Genomic DNA, 21050 nt, shown 5'->3' with positions numbered 1-21050 from the left:
TGCTACCATGGAGACCGAGGGTGGGGCTGCCACTGATGATCACGAGGACTTTGGGCCCTCTAGTGCAGAACCTTCGTGGGTGAAGGAGCTTAAACGCAAGATGAAGAAGCTTTTCTGCATGGAGTCTCATGGTCAGTACATGACTCATGTGGCGGAGAAGCATGCCAGGGTGCGCCACAAGGAGCTCATGCGTCACCTGGGAGCAACAGTTGCAAGTGGTTCTGAGGGACAGATCACTGAAGAGGAGGAATGGATTCATCAGCATTGCCCTTGGACCGACTCCGGCGTCGAGCAGTTTCCGACCAACGACGAAGATGTAGGCGATCACGCTGAGATGTGATGTTCGAGATCCTCAGCTTGCCATCACCTGGAGTCGTAGCGTCGCTCTTTGCCCTTTTGGTGTCTCGATGCCAAAGGGGGAGAGAGTGTAGGGATTTGTGTTGTTGTCGTGCTTTGAGTGTGTCTTTGTGTCGTCTTGTGTTTTCTTGTGTGTTCTCTCGGTGTCTTTGTTTGGTTTGGTTTGGTGCCTGTGAGACCTATGTTCTAGACATATGGTGTGAGACATATGCTCCCTATCGCTACCTTATTACTTATGTATATTCAGTACTGTAGTATATTATGAGTTGCATGCTTGTCCTGTTTTATACTCTTCCCTCATATATCATGTGCTTAGAATTGTTGGACTATAAAATATATGGGGGGGGGTGTTGATCCGGATGTGTGTGTCTTGCTTTCCTAATGCTCCTCTAACTAGGTGCACACATTCAGGGGGAGCCCGCATATATTTTGTAGTTCTTAGTTTTCTTACTTTTATATCTTTTCCTTGTGCAAATCCCAAGTTGTCATCAATCCACCAAAAAAGGGGAGATTGTTGAGGCATATCTCTCTCGAGGTAGTTTTGGTGATTGATGACAACATGTTTGCGGACTAATCATGTGCGTTGAGTAGTTCACAAATTCATCCTTGGCACGAGACGTTTTCTTCCCTTCGGAGTGTTATTCAAGACGGTGTAGCTCTTTCGTTTCTCTTTCGGTGGACTAGTTGCGTAGAGGGCACCGTACTATCAAGAGGGGGTCCGCTGGGGTATTGCTTGGGTGGAATCAACACGTACACATCAGCTTCTCACCCTCAGAGCTCTTCCACTTCATTGGAGAGATCTCTTCTCTTTCTGTGTTTTGTCTGGGTTCCAGTGGTAGTACCGCGCAACCCAGCGGTAGAACCATTGAGGAGTCACAAGCGGCAGTACCGCTCCACAGCGGCAGTACCGCTCCGCAGCGGTAGTACCGCCGAAGGTTCACAAGCGGCAGTACCTCTCCGCAGCGGTAGTACCGCCGGTGACCCCGCAGCTGTACTACCGCTGGGCTGTCTGGCTCCTACTGCCTCGACTCGAGGGCTCTTTTTCTCGTGTCAGGTTTTGCAGCACTAGTTGTGGCAGTAGAGGCGGTAGTACCGTTTCGGAGCGGTAGTACCGCCCTTACCACCGCGGTAGTACCGCGCTGGGTCCAGATCCCTGCTGCTCTTCAATGTGCGGCAGTACCGCTAGCTGGAGCGGCAGTACCACTGGCTCAGTGGTAGTACCCCCCCCCCCCCACTTAGCGGTACTACCGCCCTATACGGGGCTGGTTGGTGGGGCAACGGTTGGATTGTTGCCCCCACTATAAAAGGGGGTCCCCTTCTTCCCATTTGACTCACCTCTTCCCCCTCAAGCTCCATTAATGCTCCAAGCTCCATTTTCGCCCGATCTATCTCTCTAGCCAATCAAACTTGTTGATTTGCTCGGGAGTGGTTGAGAAGGCCCCGATCTACACTTCCACCAAGGGATTTTCGATTCCCCCACTCATCCCTAGTGGATCTTGTTACTCTTGGGTGTTTGAGCACCCTAGACAGTTGAGGTCACCACGGAGCCATAGTCCATTGTGGTGAAGCTTCGTGGTATTGTTGGGAGCCTCTGATTAAGTTGTGGAGATTGCCCCAACCTTGTTTGTAAAGGTTCGGTTGCCGCCTTCAAGGGCACCAATAGTGGAATCACGGCATCTCAGATTGTGTGAGGGCGTGAGGAGAATACGGTGGCCCTAGTGGCTTCTTGGGGAGCATTGTGCCTCCACACCGCTCTAACGGAGACGTACTTCCCCTCAAAAGGAAGGAACTTTGGTAACACATCCTCGTCTTCACCGGATCCACTCTTGGTTATCTCTTACCTTTACTTGTGCAAGCTCTTTAGTGTTACTTCTCTTGCTTTCTTGTATGCTTGTTGTTATTACATCATATAGGTTGCTCACCTAGTTGCACATCTAGACAACCTACTTTGATGCAAAGTTTAATTTGGTAAATAAAAGCTAAAAATTGGTAGTTTCCTATTCACCCCCCCTCTAGTCAACCATATCGATCCTTTTCACTATAGGTGGGCAGCCGGCGTAGGCCAATTCCTCTCCAAACACCTAGGGAGGTGGTTGAACCGAACAAGTATAAGGCTGGCCATAGTGGGGGTAACATAAGTAGTATCATGCACTTGGGACTCGCAAACATGCTTATGTGGCAGGCAATTAAAGAATAGAGAGATGGTTATAATAACATAGGTAGATGCCGTAACATAATAAATGTGATGCTACTATGTGTCATGCATGGCAATAAATGAGACCACCTATGATACTAATCTATGACACTATGCACTATAGAGGTAGTAACATACTCCGTCCGTCCGGTGAAGAGTGTACATCTAGAAATTCTAGGACAAATTATGGAATTGAGTAAAAAATGCATTGGAAAGGTGCAAACCACTATCTCTGTCCTCTTTAATTACCCACCCTCCAATGAGCTAAGTGCATGTAGAAATTAAGAAGACCACGTGTAGGTTGCTATTGGTCTTGATTACCGTGTGATGAGAGAGAAGTATTTTTTCCAACTTTAAAGTGCATTGGGAAGATATAAGTACCCTCTTTTGTGGACAAATTTTGAACCTTGATGTACACACTTCACCGGACGGAGGGAGTAGACTAGTAACATATGCATGTTACTAGTCTAAGTTACTCCCCACTATGACCAGCCTAACTTGTTTCTAGTGGGTACATTGACGTGGCATCGAAAGGGTGTGATAGATGACTCTTGCAAAATAATTAACTACCACATTGGCATACATGAGCATTGGGCCCACTTGTAAGCGTGCTGGATGGAGGAAGGAACGCAAGACAAAATGGAGCGTGGAAGGGTGCGAATCCATTGGCTCACGTTTGATGACCACTGGAACAATACACTCAGGTACTACGTTAAAAAATTAGTCCAAGCACCGCCGGTTATACTGTGAGTAGGTGACCGTGCGCTTGACTCTTCGCCTCTTCCAAAAGTCGAACAATGATGATGGTACTACAGTCGATAGTGTACTACTAGTAAGCAAAGGTTCTCCTCGTTTGCGAGTAGACCGGACACATCAAAAGTAGTCTCCAAAAAGGGTTGACCATGTCCATGGCTACCATCCTGTGCTCCGTCATTCAGTGTGTGCTTCTCGTCGTTCTGCGAGTTGACGGACACATCAAATTTAATACGTATTTACTACTCTCTCCAAAAAGGGTCGACCATGTCCATGGCTACCATGCCGTGCTCCGTCATTGAGTACATGCACTATTCACGTGCCATCAAGGAGGAAAATATTACGTATTAATAGGTGCCATCGTAGTGCACGACTCACTTACGCACTGCTTATCTCCATTTTCTTGCGTGACACGTGCACCTTGATGCTAGATGTCCCGCGTGTTGGCAAAAGGATGAACAAAGCTCATGTAAAAAAAGACTGGAAGAACATAGATTCCTGACGACCGAGGAGGAGCAAGGAAGCTTGTGGTGGAGCGTCTGCACTCACAATATTTTATATTATTTAGCGATATAAAATCAACCAATCATCTCCATAGTAGACCGAAAGAGTACGAAACACGGCAGCCCAGTGTAGTTACATCATACTGTACGTGGCCAACCCACGCTATCACCATATTTCTTGGCCTCCGTGCGACACCTAGCTCTAGTAATCCACCAGCCCGTATCGCTTCTCGCTCCTCGTCTCTCTCAAAGTGCGGCAGGCTGGCGTTTTTGCCGTCTATTGAGGTCGGTTAACTCATCACATGTTAGCGACATGCCAAGAGCATTCTAAAAAAATATTGTACTCTATTGTTATGCCAAGAAGAGCAAGCACTTTGACTGACGGACCAAACGAGACAGGCGTGCCGTGCCATGAGTGGGTCCAGTTTCTTGTTTTGAACTTGTTTGGTGTAGTAGTAACACTTGGTTTTGACTATTGGTAAGACTTTATATACTCCCTCCATCTAGTGAATAAGTCATCTTAGATTGTGCACCGTGACCAAGGAAGAGGGAAAACGAGAGAAATTAATATTTATTTGCTAATTAATAGCATTGCATGCAATGAACTAACCATTGCATGTCGTGTTTGGTAGTCTAAGTCATTGAAAACATGCACGCCCCACATCTCTTATTGGTGGATATGTCAAGAAACAAGAAACGAGGTGGGAGTTAATGCACCACGCCTAAGTATTTTGGGATTATTTGGTTTTCGTAAGGTGACTTATACACCTAGACGGAGGGAGTAGGGCCTAATGTATTCTTCGAGGATGCCTTTGACTATTGATAAGATTTTATATAATTTGAAAATTATATCATTCGAAGATCCTTTCACGTTCCGTTTTAAAAAGAAAAAAGATCCTTTCACGTACGAATTTGACTGTATGCTTTGAGCAACTTGCATGTCCTATACTGCTCCTGTTTGGATACTCTAACTTAGCTAGAGATTAGACTAACTCATGACTAACCCTGAACTAACTGTAGCCAAAGAGGTGTTTTGGTGACAGGGTTAGATTGACAATAAATGCACTTGATGGAGAGAGAAAAGTGATTTTTCAGTGGGCCCAAGGAGGTACTTACTGTGGGAAAGGTGAAGTGATGGTTGCTTTGTCTGAGCAACTTATTACTCTGGGAATATGGGAGTACCAGCGGATTCAAGGAACAGAGAAATGATGGTTGCTTCGTCCGAGCAGCTTACTGTGGCGAAGGTGGGGCTCTGTGATTTGACTGCTCACTAGTCATTACTAATGCAGTGCAACGACCAGGGTGAATCTTTCCCTGCGGTTGTGCACTCAATATTGTTGCACGACAGGTGGAACCGGATGAAGGATGTCCCACATGTCGGCGAAATGAAGTTGAATTGTTTCTGGCATTGCTATCAATCCTTGACGATTTGTTCATATGTACGCATAATTTTAATGAAATTGTACTGTGATGATATGAATGTTTCAACTTTGGTTCCCATAGGAAAAAGAAGGTTTCAACTTAGGATTCATGTGTCCTCTTGCCTCAAGATTATCTCATTACAACATTCCATCAAATACAAATGAAATTACCATGTCTGCTAATGCATCTCAATGGTTCGCAGATCAACGCCAATATTCACATCACAACTGAAGAGAACGTTGTGAGAAGGTGTACAAATAAAGAAAAAAATATAATTGATCGATGCTGTTCATAGGCATGGGTCCATTTCCTGGGCACAATGTTCATTGCTTGGCAGCTAGTTTCACCCAGCGCTGCAGCAAAAAAGGGGGTGTACGGAGGACACCACAATCTGATCATTTTGTGCAGCTCCATAAAATCGAGATGACCATCCCTGTTTGCAAAGATATCCAGTCAGTGTGATTACAATAATAGTGGAACTAGATGATGAAACATAACACACGCAAATAGAAGCCGTTCACCTCTGCGATCTCTATTTAGGACTAACTACTTGTTGGAGAAGATTAGGCATGGAGTTGGATGAGGAGGATAGCAAAACAAATCTCCCTTTCTGCAGTCCCATAGAAATGTAAAAACATTGCCCGTGTGACATTTTGGCGGAACTGCACAAAACACTCTTAAGAAAAAAAGTGATCTGTGCAGTTCACCAAAAGGTCACAATAGCAACGAGGTGAAATGGATAGCCCTGTTTGCAAAAAAGAGGAAGAAAGGAAACAATTACTGGCGAATAACACGAGTTGAAGACACATACGCCGACAAAAAAGAAGCATATTCCATGTAATAAGGGAAAGATAACAGCATGGTGGTTTATCAAAAATGGTTTGAGGACGAGATTGCAAGATGCAAAGTACGCCGTCCGAGATACATTTTAAGCAAACAACTAAAGAAGATCCACATGCAGCAACGTGGGAAGATGTGCAGTGGAGCAAGGCCGGAGGAAGCTGTACCTGAGGGTTGTCGGGATGTTACTAGGAGGGCGCCGGTGGCCGGGATCTGCACATACTATGGCAGCGAGTAAGTGGCGAAGGCCCTACCGCGTCGGAGCTTGGTCAGAGAGAATGGTGGGTACCGCGGATCGGGACGTGCTGCCTCAACACCGTTGAACAAAGAAATGATGTGCATCCTCCCTTTCTGCTGGCGAACGGGATGCGACCGAATCACTGACCAACGATGAGAGAGAGAGAGGCCACCGCCGCCTTGTGTGAGATGGTGTGACGAGAGACAAACCCCGACAGGCAGGCTCCGTTGTATATAGTGGAGCGGATTTTTCCATTTTCCCCATGACAATTGTTTTATATTCTGTACTACGCGACATTGAGGAGGAATATGTAACTTTATTTAATACTAACGCGTCAAGTCGAACTTTGTTCTGTCTAGGCGTGGTACCTGACCCTCCTTCGAGTAAACAACCGCTACACACATCAAATTATCACGTGGGCTGCCTTTTCGTACAGAAACAAACTCCACTATGTACCTGTGCGTGTGTGGCCGGGAACGAGACGTGAGTACGTGCATCCTGCGTGCACCTCTTCTTTAGGTGCAGGTACATACGTGGGTCGGTGTGAGAGAGATGGTTTGTGCGAAATCGAGGCAATGTGTCGATGATATCTCAAACAAAAAACGTAACATATGCAATGTGTGTGAAACAGAGTCATGGATATATCATATATAGAGGGAGCGATCCAGAAGAATTGAGTGGAGGGATCATCGAATTTGTGTTTTCCCACGTCAAAGATACATGACGGCTAGCCTACTGGAATTTGAGAGGGCAGAGGTGCAATTTTTCTCTGTGGCATGGATACCTACCTACAACGTTCGACTATTAGTGGGGTCGGGGGGGGGGGGGGGAGGGGGCAGATACCTAACTATATAGAGGTAGATCGACTAGTATATGTGTGGAGAAGGATAGAGACCTAGCTATGTATAGAGGGAGATCGATCGACATCCAAGGGTATGTGTAGCAGAGGAATAAGGTTAGGAGAAAGACAAAGGTAGAGTGTCGGAGGGTTGGTGGTGGAGTGGCGTCTCACAAATGGTGGGAGAGGCCTACTAGACAAACGGAGGGTACGAGTGCAATATCAATAAGAGAGGGCGGGAATGTCTGTCTATATATGCACATGCGTCTTAGAGACGGGTCAGGAGGTATGCAAGGATTATAAGGGAGACAATATGGTTGTGGTAAGCATATGTAACTACATAGGAAGATCAACCATCGTGTGTCCGAGAAAGGGAGAGACATAACTAGTGAGGTAAGTCTATCGGTGCGTGGGGAAAAGAATTATAGCCGACCTAGCTATATGTAGGGAGATTAGTACGTATACATGCATGCATGTGTTAGAAGAAAATAAGGTCCGGAGAGACAGACAAGGGGAGAGGGGTGCGGCTAGGAGGTGATGCGAGAGGCCTACTATGTCTAGGGGGGAGGAGCGTGCGAGTATCAGATCGATGAAAAGAGGGGCGAGAGTGTGCACCTGCGTGGAACCGTATTGGACATAGGGGGCATGGACGGTGAGAAGAGAAGAGGGGAAGTATGTGTTTGTGGTAGACACACTTGGCTAGAGAGGTATATCGATCGGTGTGTGTGCCAGATAGAAGGAGTCGGGGGGCCTACACACACCGCGGGTGAACGACCTAAAGAGAAATAACGAACGTGCGCGATGGAGGGGACACCAAGGGAGGGTGAGAGGGGGGTGGGCGTGTGCATGCACGATAGAAAATTAGCGCTAGCTAGCTACAAAGAGAAGAGGATCGTGAAGTTGTTAAAGACGAACATAGATCATAATTCATTATAAAAAAGTGGATACAGATACTTGAAGAAGATATCATAATGTAGAACATTGATTATAATTTGGGCTAATGTGTGGCTTTTGGAGCTCAGGGCTAAATATTTGTCATAATGTAGGGGGTGGGGCACTATACTTTGTGTGATAAACACAATGTACATATGGAACATGGTTTAGATTATGAATATCTAGTTAGTACATCAAATGTACTATTATGGAATCAACATCAAGTGTACGAAAAAATTTAATTCGAGTTCATATAGTACACATAGTTCATATCTATCTCTATAGTAATCATGTGGTGTGTTGTTAAGGTAGTACACGAATGATGGTTGAAGTTGGCAACAATCATGATTGTAGATTCTTATTGAAAGAGAGAAACAAATTCAAATTCAATTCAAATTATAGCGGTAGTATAGACATTTGGAATGCACTAAAATGTTGCCATGAGTAGGTTACATGCATTATACAACCAGCGAAAAAATTTAATTGGACATAACATGGATCCATACTCCCTCCTTCCATCTATATAAGGCCTAATGCGTTTTTAAGACCACCTTTGACTATTGACAAGATTAATAGTACATGACATGCACAATGTGAAAATTACATCATTGAAAGCTCCTTCCACACACGAATTTAACGGTGTGCTTTGTGTAAGTTGCATGTCATATATTATTGCTCTAATATTTGGTTGGTCAAATTTAGCCTTGAAAAATTCATTAGGCCCTATATAGATGGAAGGAGGGAGTAGCTTTGAATAGCATTTGTATAGTAAAACAGGACAAGACTCTCTTTGTGTGGTGTGAATAGTTTTATTTTTTTCGTTGAGGGAAGTGCGAATTGATTGGGTACGTACTACAAGTACAATATTACACGTTAGGATTGTCCCTAAATTCAACCTGCGCCTTGTTATATCCTGAAAATTCAGATATTGTGATCCCAAAACTTGCGCCTTCAGAACCCGCGCCTTGCTATCCCGAAATTACAACGCGCACGAAAACTCCCTCCAGCTGCCAAATCCCGAGACGCAAAATCCCCCTTCTAACCCTGAGCCGAAAGGGCCGCTAGTTCAAATCAGTGGGGGTACTTTTGTAACACACCCTACATTTTGGACAAGCGCATCCCTAAGTCATGGTACCCCCTCCCATCGCCACCTTTTCGCCATTCGAAATCTGGCCGCGATAACCTCTCCGCTCCAGCCACGAAACCCCACCCTCCTCCGTCTGCCACCTCACCGCTGCCCACCCGGAGCCTCTTCCCCAATGATGTCGTCCACCGCAATAGGTCGACGTCCCTCATCCGCCTCCCCGGATGAGGATCCGTCGTCCATCCCGTCCTCCCGCCGGTTCAGCCACCCCGTCCTCCACCTCCAAGGAGCTGCTCCGACGATCACCTCATCTATCGCGACTGCTCCATCCCAACAGCACTGCCTTAACCTGCTCCACCAGAACCGCAACATCCTCACCCGACTCCTCAGACGAAGCTGAGGCCTACTCGGCGCCACCAAAGAGGTTGTACACTCATCGCATCACACCTTCTCCTTAACTCGACCTCCCGGCGCTGATGGTGCTCCATCTCGCACCCCCATGGAGCGGCTACCTCAAAGCCGGCTCCGCGGGCAACATCTCCACGGCGGCTCTCTCTAGTGCGTGGCCCCTTCGGCGGTGGCGTCCATACCAGCCGGATCTGCTGCTGCTGCTCCGGCTGTCGCTGGGTCACTCACGCTACTGCTGCTGCTCTGGCTCTCGCTCGCTCGCCTAGCTGCTACTGCTGCTCCGGCTCTCGCTCGCTTGCCCAGCTGCTGCTGCTCCGGCTCTCGCTCGATCACGTTGCTGCTGCTCCGACTCTCACTCACTCGCTCGCGCTGCTGCTCTTGCCCTTGCTCGTAGTGCTGCTATGCTCCGATTTAGCTACATGTCAGTCGACCGAATCGACTTTTGGGTCAATCGATTTTCAGGGGGTGGGGGGTCTCACCGGAGTTAAGGAAGAACCACCCGCAGCGGGGAGGGGGGCTCGCCGGAGAGGTACCCCACTATCTATCTTAGGGTTCTGGGTGGGGTGTTGCTCGCCGGCGGTGGTGGGGCGGTGGCATGGGGATCACCGGAGAAAAAGCTTGGCACGGGGGGGGGGGGCTAGAGGGCTGGCCAAGGCGGCGGTGGACCGGCGGTGGGGAGTTGTTTCGGGGCGGCGAGGCGGCGGCGGACCGGCGGTGGGGAGTTGTTTTGGGGCGGCGAGGCGGCGCGGGGTTCGACCGGTGGTGGCTGGCGGCTCAGGGGGGTGTAGGTTGAAGATGAACTGCAGGCCCTCCCTAAACTATCCCATGTGAAGTGCCTCTGTGCTACCATTGCATTCAGTTTTGACAGTAACATTCAGATTCCACAATATATTTTAGTTTCAAAAATTAAGTTCAGAGTCAACAATTTTTACCTCATCTGTTGTAGTCAGGTGGTTTTTGGTGATGTAAATTTTACATCTATCACTTTTTGGTAAAGCATTTTACATCATCTATTGGAGATGCTATTAGAATCCCACTTGAGATTAACGATGTTTGTCTTGTGCTGCTTCAGCCTTGACGTCTTATGGCTCACCGGAGCTGCTCCAACAACGAAACGATCCATCACAATAGAGCAGTGCCCTGGACGCCATCTACAGATTCCTCAGATCTTCCTCCACACCTCCGACAACCACCTCTGCCTCAACTTCTTCAGCGACCAACCCAATGATGCTGAGGTCGACATGGCTACGGCAAAGAGGTTGTACACTTGTCGCATCACTTATTACTCTACATTCATGTCAAGTCCAGAGCAACCTCTGCCTGAACTTCTTCAGCAACCAATCATATGCATGAAAACAAGACCAAGTGCATTAGTGGCAGAATAACATTCTAACTGTACAAGCTTTCATATGATTTCACTTTATTTTGGCCACGTTTCTTTGCATTCCTCTGTTCCTCCAATTCCTGTGAACCAAACACCCAAGTTGACAGAAATCCCGTGTTCACAAATGCTCTATTTCCCATGTACATTCCTATCCTATTCCGGTGTTTTTCCTCCTATCCCTATGTTTTTAGAATCATGCAAGCCAAATGAGCCCTTACAGAATTACTTCAGTTACAGGTAGGTGTCGAAGAAAACTTTGTGTGGTTTGTCCTGCTCCTGCCACGATGTCGTCCACCTCACCTGAGCTGCTCCATCGATAGAAGCATCCACCAAACCAGACATCATGACTCCTGACTATCTTTCGCCGTCTTAGATCTCCTTCCCTGCCACTGGCACCCATTGCAACAACATCACCATCATCGACTCAGCAGATGAACCTGAGGAGTACATGGGTCCAAAAGATAGGCCACACTCTTTTGTTTCTACTTATGTTATGCATTGCTTAATATTACCTACTACTTTATTGTCCTGTTCACCTCTTAGACTCCAAGTCAGGTCCAAATTGATGTTCAAACTTGAGTTCTAAATTAGTTGTGGGGCACATATCGAGGCAGCAATGAATAGTATCTCTGTCTAATATCTGGTTCACCTAGGGTATGCCTATGTTGTTCATCTTGGGTGGGAAACAAATAGTAAATCAATCATCATATGTTTTTATTAAATTAAAGCAATCATCAGCCTGCTATCATTATTTTTGGATCCATCCACTGGTTGTTACCATTACTCTAGATTTCTGCATGCTCTCCTTATATAATCTCACTATATTTTTTTGTATGCATGTCAGATATTGTACATAGTCATGCTGAACATGTAGAGAAAAAGAGAAGAGTTTTGCACGGCAATACAACGTCATGCAGACATCGCTCCATGGTGGGTTCAATGGCAAACCCTCCCCCACTCCAGATTGTAATCCAGAGGAAGATATCTGTTCTGAGGTGGATTCAGACACAGGTGACCACTCCTATTTACCCCCCAAGGTGTTTGCTCTAACTTGGCATGATGATGTTAGTCATGCATATCATGCATATGTTGCCTTGCAGTGCCTACATTCGACATCATATATGTCATCTGCTTAGCTTAGACATGTTTTGTAATACCACCTGTTTAGTTTTAACATGATATATGAGAATTATGCAGTCTCATGTCTTTTAGATAGCCATAATATATGTGAAATGTGCAATGCCATCCTATTTAACTAGGCATCATATATTTGAATGATATCTAGACCATCCTTTTCTTCATTAAATTTCCATTTGTCAACAATGTTTGTACATTAAACTACTCTTCCTGTGAATCACCCATTTGAGTGGGTGATGGAAAAATCTGGAGTGAAAACAAGGCCTTCAGAGCAGACAGTGCTACCTGTCGAAGCAGATCTCTTGCTGGGTCCCGATAGCTCCTCAGAGATGGATTCAGAGACAGATGACCAGTCCTATTCCCCCACCGAGGTGTATGCTCTAACTTGGCACGGTTCTACTGCTCATATCATGCATATGGTGTCTTGCATTGCATAGTTTAGACATCATATACACAATATTCAACACCATGTTCTTAGTTTAGACATCATATATGCGAATGCCCTCCCCTTAGCATATAAATCACATATGTGAATTAAATCATGCGATCCTGGTTACTTAGATAGCATGTATGTGAATTATGTCACGCGATCCTGTTTAGTTAGTCATCATATCTTTGGATTATGTTATGCTATGCTATCCAGTTTAGATAGACATCATATATGTGAAATTATGTCATGCTACCCGTTTTAGTCAAACAATATACATGTTAATTATTCAATGCCCTCTTTTTTCCACACTATCTATTGCATCTGTCTCTCATACAATGTCTGTACATTCAACTATGTTTCCTGTTTATCAGCAATTTGAATTGGGGCAGGTGATGGCAGTATCTAGCGGAGTAAAAACATGGTCTTCAAATAAAACAGTGCTACCTCTTGGTGGAGATAGCACCCCGGTTGTACATGCACGAGAACCAGCCCTACCACACATGACCCAGACTCTCGTAGATTTTACCCCTACTACGATGGACAGATAACCAGCTTCACCCAATCTAACCCAACCCCAGTAGATGTAACCCAGTTCCTGTTGACACAACACCATCTCCATCCAGTTCTCCCAAACAAGAGCAGTTAGTAAGGCAGCTCCAGTTCCCAAAGCGCCAGTACTACCACAGTGAACCCCAACTCCACCAGTTAGTACACCTATTCCTGTGGAGGTAGCACAACCAGCCATTCATAGTTTAGCATCTATTGCATTTGATGTTGTTAAATCCTATGTGCGTATCTTCCCATCATGGAAATATTATACTGAAGATGAAGGAAAATGTTAGTTGCAGGTGTTTGTCTAGGAGTTATGTGTACATAATGTTGTTCATGGCAATTATTTTGCTTTGTCCCATACATTATACCTCCATGATGGTTATAATACAACAAATTTTCCCATTTTCTCTATAAAGAAGGACCAATTTGGAAACTCAGAATGAGGTAACTTGTGCTAATACCTCTACTATCTTCAAGAATGCTTGGTGGCAGTATCGGAATTACCTGAAGAAAACGTACTTCACTGGCAAAGAAACTCATCAAATTCCCTTACGTTCTCCGAAGACACATTTACTGGACGATGACCAGGAATGCCTTGCTCTTTATTGGTCCTGAACGAAGAATGTGGTAAGGTCTCTGAGCTCATTTTATTTTAAGTACTATATGCTTGCGTCTTACTGTACTCTGTTCATGTAGAACAAGTGCTTAAACCTGAAGAACAACTGTTCTCATTTAAGATTCCATTGCTATCGTGCATACTGCTTTGCTCTTGTATCACTGTATTTACTCATACAAACTTATTTTTAAAATGAACTATCCAATGGAAACTCCAATGGCACAACATGTATGTTTACACATGTTTCTTTAATAGGTTTGCTCTTATAAATAGCTCTGTTGATTTCAATTTCAATTGTGTATACAATTGAGTTCTCATATCATGCACATTACTAGCATCATAACAGGGCCAATAGTGTTGTTGTACATGTAGACCCGTGGTACCCATCTAAAATCTTGTTGTGCCATTTAGTTTCCCATGCTTTGTATTATTTTAGTGTTGCTTTTCTTGAGCTGATATGATTTGAACCGTGTCTCTATTTTTATTTGGCAAGACAATGCAGTGACCATAGGACATAGATATATGTCTGTTTGATGCTTTTATAATGTACTACTTGGCAATAGAATACTTGGTAGTTTAATATTGTCCACCTTACTAAGGAACTGGTTCACCGAAATGAGTTTCATATACTAGTACATGCTAAACCTATTATGTGTCTGCTTGTTTCTTCTTTTAGAATGCTGACAGAATATTGGGAAGAATGCCTTGTTAAGCAATGATAACAAAAGTAATGCAGATAAGGTTCAGGATCGTGAGACATCCTTGTTCGTCTCCAACTACGCTGATAAAACAACTAAGGAAAACTATCTTGAAGACAGTGAGGCAACCACAAAGTCCTGTCTTGGTTTACTATTCGAGTTACTGGCCACTATCACTTGCACAAGCTATTCAAACTCACTGTCTGAACCAGTTCGGTTTCTTGAGTCTCAACTACAAGCTGAAAGATATCGATCAGCTGTGCTGCGACAAGAAGCAGAAGGACTGCGGAAGTCCCTGCGCCAAACAGGACAAAGCTAATAAGATTGCTAAGCTTATTGCCAGCATGGTGGATACCCAGGATAACGTTTCTTGAGCTGTTCTAAAGTTTTTTCAGTTATGGACTTTTTTTGCTTCCACGTTTATTTACACTCCTGGCCAATTTTGAGGGCAAGTGTATTAATATGCTGCTTTGTTCCCTATATTTGCACTGGTGGCGAACTTTGATGCCCATTGGATGTAATATGTGTAATAGCTGTAATAGGCTAGTGTTAGTTGCTTGCTTATTTATTTCCTTATTGTCTTGTTTAGTTGTTTGTTTGTAGTCATTGCATTTATTTTTGTGTGTTTTTCTAGTGGCCACAATAACCTATTTTTGGTAACTAGGCCACAATAATCATGGCAACACACGGACTGTTGTAACCATGGGCCTCCTGCGGGCCGTAGGATACATGGACCTTCTACGGGCCGTAGGATCAATGGACTTTCTACGAGCCTTATGATCCATGGTCCTTCTACGGGCCGTAGGGTCCATTGGTCTTCTACGGGTCATAGGATCCATGGGCCTTCTACAGGGCATATAATCATTTCGCCAAACATGGGCCGTACTATTTGTGGACCATAATGGGCCGTTAATAAGCCGTATTTGATAACGCTATGAAAGCAGCCCAACGGGTTAACGGGCCACAAACGGGCCCAATGTAAACACGAGCTGAATTTGGCCCACAAACGGAACATGCCACTAACGGACCGTAATGAACCAAATTCTATAAATGAGCCCAAGAATAAATGGGCCCTCAGAAGGCCGAAAGTTAACACGGGCTGGAAGCGGCCGACGGAATAATGTGCCGTTAATGGGTATAAAGTGATACACTATGCATTATGGGCCAGTTTCATCTCAGGCCTTCATTGGGCCCATAGTTATGAAGGGCCTCATGTGGGCCGAAAGACATCATGGGCCATACATGGGCCGGAAGTAACAACAGACTGGAATCATATTGGATGACCCAGATGAAGCTACCGGGCTTAATTCCGATACGCTGTAACGGGCCGGGATTTAGCAGGCCGTAAATGGGTGATATACGAACATGCCGTTAATAGGCTTTCCTTGGGCCGGCCCATTACATTTTGACCAAGTCAGACGGGCCGGCCTTTTCACCGGAATGGGCCTCTGTTCGGCCATGCCACGTGTCGACGTATCATAGGTGCCTCCTGTCCAATGAATGGATGACATCTGTCCCAACGGTGAGCCAACACGTATTTCCTCCGGCCAATGACAATTTTACACGTGGAAAATCCTCATTGGTCCGGGCTGTTAATGGGTTATCGAATCCAAAACCAGACCCGATAGCGTAACGGCGACCCGTTACGGTGGATGCCACGTGTCGGTCACCCTTGACAAAAGCACTTCTATGACGTGCGATTTATCATCATGGAAGTTGACACTTCCGTGATGATAATTTTGGTAATGTCATGGAACACTTCTACGACAACACAGGTATGTCTATCTTGATTCTGTCATAAAATTGTCATGGATGTACATGCATGACAGAAAACGTGACCTATAGTGACAAACACGTATCATCACGGAAGTGTCTTTTTTTAGTGTTGCTAGCCTCTACGGTACCGTGCATTGCCCTTTCTCACATCGAGACGTGGTGCAAACTTTGCAGGTGCATCCAAACCCCGTGATATGATACGCTCTACCACACATAAGCCTTATTATATCTTCCTCAAAACAGCCACCATACCTACCTATTATGGCTTTTCTATGGCCATTCCAAGATATATTGCCTTGCAACTTCCACCACTTTCATTTGATGACTTGAGCATTCATTGTCATATTGCTTTGCGTGATCATATAGCGGACATAATAGTTCTGGCTCAGCCACCGTTCATCATATTTGATACATGTTATGCTAGATCATTGCACATCCTGGTACATGCTAAAGGCATTCATATAGAGTCATACTTTGTCATAGGTATCGAGTTGGAATTTTTATTTCTTTTGAGTTATAAGTAAATAGAAGTGTGATCAACATCATTAATCATTTTAAGAGCAGTGCCCCAGTGAGGAAAGGATGATGGAGACTATGATTACCCCACAAGTCGGAATGAGACTCCGAACAATGAGAGAAAAAATATAAAAAAAGAAAAAAGAAAGAAAGAAAAAGAAAAAAATAATAAAAAGAGAGAAGGGGCATTGTTAGTATCCTTTACCACACTTGTGCTTCAAAGTAGCACCATGTTTTTCATATGGAGAGTCTCCTATGTTGTCACTTTCATATACTAGTGGGACTTTTTCATTATAGGATTAGACGCACACCCACTTAGTTTTCATATTGAGCTTTCATACACTATTAACTCTTAGTGCATTTGTTGCATGGCAATCCCTACTACTCACATTGACATCGATTGATGGGCATCTCCATAGCCCATTGGTTAGCCGCGTCGATGTGAGACTTTCTTACTTTTTTGTCTTCTTTATATTTACCCCTATCATCATACTCTATTCCAACTATAGTGATATATCCATGGCTTGCACTCATGTATTCCGTGAGGGTTGAAAAGGCTGAAGTGCGTTATAAAGTATGAACCAATTGCTCGGCTTGTCATCGGGGCTGTGCATGATAAATACTTTTCTACGGATATCTTTCTTTAGCATTGATATTTCGAAAGACATGATTGTTTGTTGGGATGCCTGCTTATTGATGTCTTTATATCAAATTATAGACTATTGCTTTGAATCACTTATGTCCTAGTATTCATGCCATGACTGGACATATGATCAAGTTTATGTTAGGTAGCATTCCACATCAAAAATTATCTTTTTTATCATTTACCTACTCGAGGACGAGTAGGAATTAAGATTGGGGATGCTGATATGTCTCCGTCATATCTATAGTTTTTGATTGTTTCATGCCAATATTATACAACTTTCACATACTTTTGGCAACTTTTTATATGATTTATTGGACTAACGTATTGATCCAGTGCCCAGTGCCAGTTCCTGTTTTCTACATGTTTTTTTATCGCAGAGTATCCATATCAAGCGAAGTCCAAATTCAATAAAATTTCACGGAGAATTATTTTGGAATATATGTGATTTTTAAGAGGTGGAATCAACGCAAATGGGGGCCAACAGAGCCCACAACCCACCAGGGCGTGCCAGACACCCCTGGCGCGCCCAGGTGTCTTGTGCCCTCCTCGAACGTTGCTTGGAGTTCTACTTTGGGTGCAAGGAAGCTTATATCTGGAAAAAAGCATGTTACAATCTCAGTGCAATCAGAGTTACAGATCTCTCGGAATATAAGAAACGGTTTTCGGCCAGATCTAGAGAACGCGAAACAGAAGAGAACAGAGAGGGAGATCCAATCTCGGAGGGGCTCCCGCCCCTCCGCCGCCATGGAGACCAAGGACCAGAGGGGGAACTCTCCTCCCATCTAGGGGGAGGTCAAGGAAGAATAATAAGGAGGGGCTCTCTCTCCTCGCTTTCGGTGGCGCCAGAGTGCCACCGGGGCAACGATCGGGACGACGATCTACATCAACAATCTTGCTACCATCAACACCAAATTTGTCCCCCTATTTGCAGTGGTGTAACACCTCTTACCCCCACTATAATCTCTACTTAAACTTGGTTCTCAGCTCCATATATTATTTCTCAATGATCTATGGTTATCCTATGATGTTTGAGTAGATCTATTTTGTCCTATGGGTTAATCTGATCTTGGTTAGTATTATTGTATATTTTATTTATGGTGTTGTCCTACAGTGCCCTCCATTCTCGCGCAAACATGAGCTCCCCCCGCTGTAGGGTGTTGTAATATGTTCATGGTTTGCTTACGGTGGGTTGCGAGAGTGACAGAAACTTAAACCCGAGTAGGTGGGGTATGACATATGGGAATAAAGAGGACTTGATACTTAATGCTATGGTTGGGTTTCACGACCTTAATGATCTTTAGTGGTTGCGGATGCTTGCTATAGTTCCAATCATAAGTGCATATGATCCAAGTAGATAAAGTATGTTAGCTCATGCCTTTCCCTCATATAAAATTGCAAGAATGATTATCGGTACATGTTATCGATTTCCTAGGGACAAATAACTTTCTTGTTGACACAAACCCTTTTACTAAACACCTAAATTTAATTATCTTGCAAAGAACTTCTAGTTTTATTCTTGCAAAGTAGTTCTAGCATCACTCCTACAAACTATTTTCATACTTTTTCCAGTAAAGCAAATATCAAGTGTGTGTAGAGTTGTATCGGTGGTCGATAGAACTTGAGGGAATATTTGTTCTGCCTTTAGCTCCTCGTTGGGTTCGACACTCTTATTTATCGAAGAAGGCTACAAACAATCCCCTATACTTCTGGGTTGTCGGGAGATAACTCGGAAGTTTTAGAGAGTCATTTTATTCTGTGCTTTTATAAAGTTTAAAAGCAAAAAAAATATAGAGGGGAACCTAAAACTTTTCAAAAAGAAAAGTGAAAGTGAGAAAGACGAACATCGTTGAAGTGGGGGATGTCCTTGAACTTTGTTCATTCCCATGGAATCTTTGTGAATCTCGATTACAGAAAATTTTCAACAAAAATAATTATCCCCTTGTATAAATCCGTTTTATTATAAAAATAATGTGCCAAGATTTGCCTTTAGGATGATTAGATTGATTATTTGGTGTGTGTAGTGCAAAAACAGAAACTTTGGCTGTAGTGCGTGAATTTTCATTTTTACTGGAATGTTGAATGTTTTTGAAACTTTTTGCACAATACTTCTATACAAATTGTTTATTGTTTTCCCAATTTTTCTAGATTTTTCAGAGTTATAGAAGTACGTAGATGTTCAGATTACTACAGACTGTCCTGTTTAAGACAACTCTGTTTTTGATGCATTGTTTTGCTAGTTTTGGTGAAACTATCGATTTTATCAGTGGTATAAGCCATGGATAAGTTACAATACAATAGCTACAATGCAAAAATAAAATAGGAACGGGTTTGCGACAATACTTGAAGTGGTGATTTGTTTTATTATACTAACGGATCTCACGAGGGTTTTGTTAAGTTTTGTGTGATTGAAGTTTTCAAGTTTTGGGTGAGATCAGGATGGATGGAGGAATAAGGAGTGGCAAGAGCCTAAGCTTGGGATGCCCGAGGCAGCACAAGGTAATATTCAAGGACTCCCAAGCAACTAAGCTTGGGGATGCCCCGGAAGGCATCCTGTCTTTCTTCTAACAATCATCGGTAATTTTACTTGGAGCTATATTTTTATTCGTCACATGATATGCGTAAATCTTGGAGCATCGTGTGCTTTCTATTTTTCTTTTAATAATGCACCATGCTGGTATGAGATAGTCCTTGCTTGATTTATAGAATGCTTCATGCACTTCACTTATGTCTTTTGAGTATGGCTTTATAGAATGCTTCACGTGCTTCACTTATATCGTTTGAAGTTTGGATTGCCTGTTTCTCTACACATAGAAAACCGCCATTTGTAGAATGCTCTTTTGCTTCACTTATATCTGTTAGAGTGCGAGCATATCTTTTGTAGAAAGAATTAAACTCTCATGCTTCACTTATATCGATTTAGAGAGAGTCAACATGAATTGGTCATTCACATGGTTAGTCATAAAATCCTATATAACTTGTAGATAACTGAATATGATATGTTTGATTCCTTATAATAGTTTTGCGATATAAAGATGGTGATATTAGAGTCATGCTAGTGAGTAATTGTGGATTGGTATAAATACTTTTGTCGAGGTTTTTGATTCCCGAAGCATGCACGTATGGTGAACCGTTATGTGATGAAGTCGGAGCATGACTTATTTTTTGATTGTCTTCCTTATGAGTTGCGGTCGGGGACGAGCGATGGTCTTTTCCTACCAATCTATCCCCCTAGGAGCATGCGTGCAGTACTTTGTTTCGATGGCTAATAAATTTTTGCAATAATTATGTGAGTTCTTTATGAGTAATGTTGAGTGAATGGATTATATGTACTCTCACCCTTCCATCATTTCTAGCCTCATTGGTACCGTGCATTTCCCTTTCTCTCCTCGAGAGTTGGTGCAAACTTCGCCGGTGCATCCAAACCACATGTAGCGACCTGACCCGAATGGATCAAGTCTCTGTGCTTAAGTGTCATCCCTGGATCGGTATGCTGACACACACAGTACTCAAGGATTTATAACAGAGGTAAACACTATTATTTCAATCCAAAATAGCGGAAGTAACAAGGTTGTTGATTCCCATCAACACTAGCGGCAAAGTTGAGTGTAGAAATCATAACCCTAACGTATCACTTACTCATCGTAAGAAATCTTGCAACATGAGACGTTGCAGCCACAGAGGGTTAGTACATTGATTGTACTGGCAAATTCACACCATAGAGAATG

The sequence above is a fragment of the Triticum aestivum genome, chromosome 4A, assembly GCF_018294505.1.
Source record: "Triticum aestivum cultivar Chinese Spring chromosome 4A, IWGSC CS RefSeq v2.1, whole genome shotgun sequence".
Lineage (NCBI taxonomy): Eukaryota > Viridiplantae > Streptophyta > Magnoliopsida > Poales > Poaceae > Triticum > Triticum aestivum.
This window is presented reverse-complemented; position numbering follows the sequence as displayed.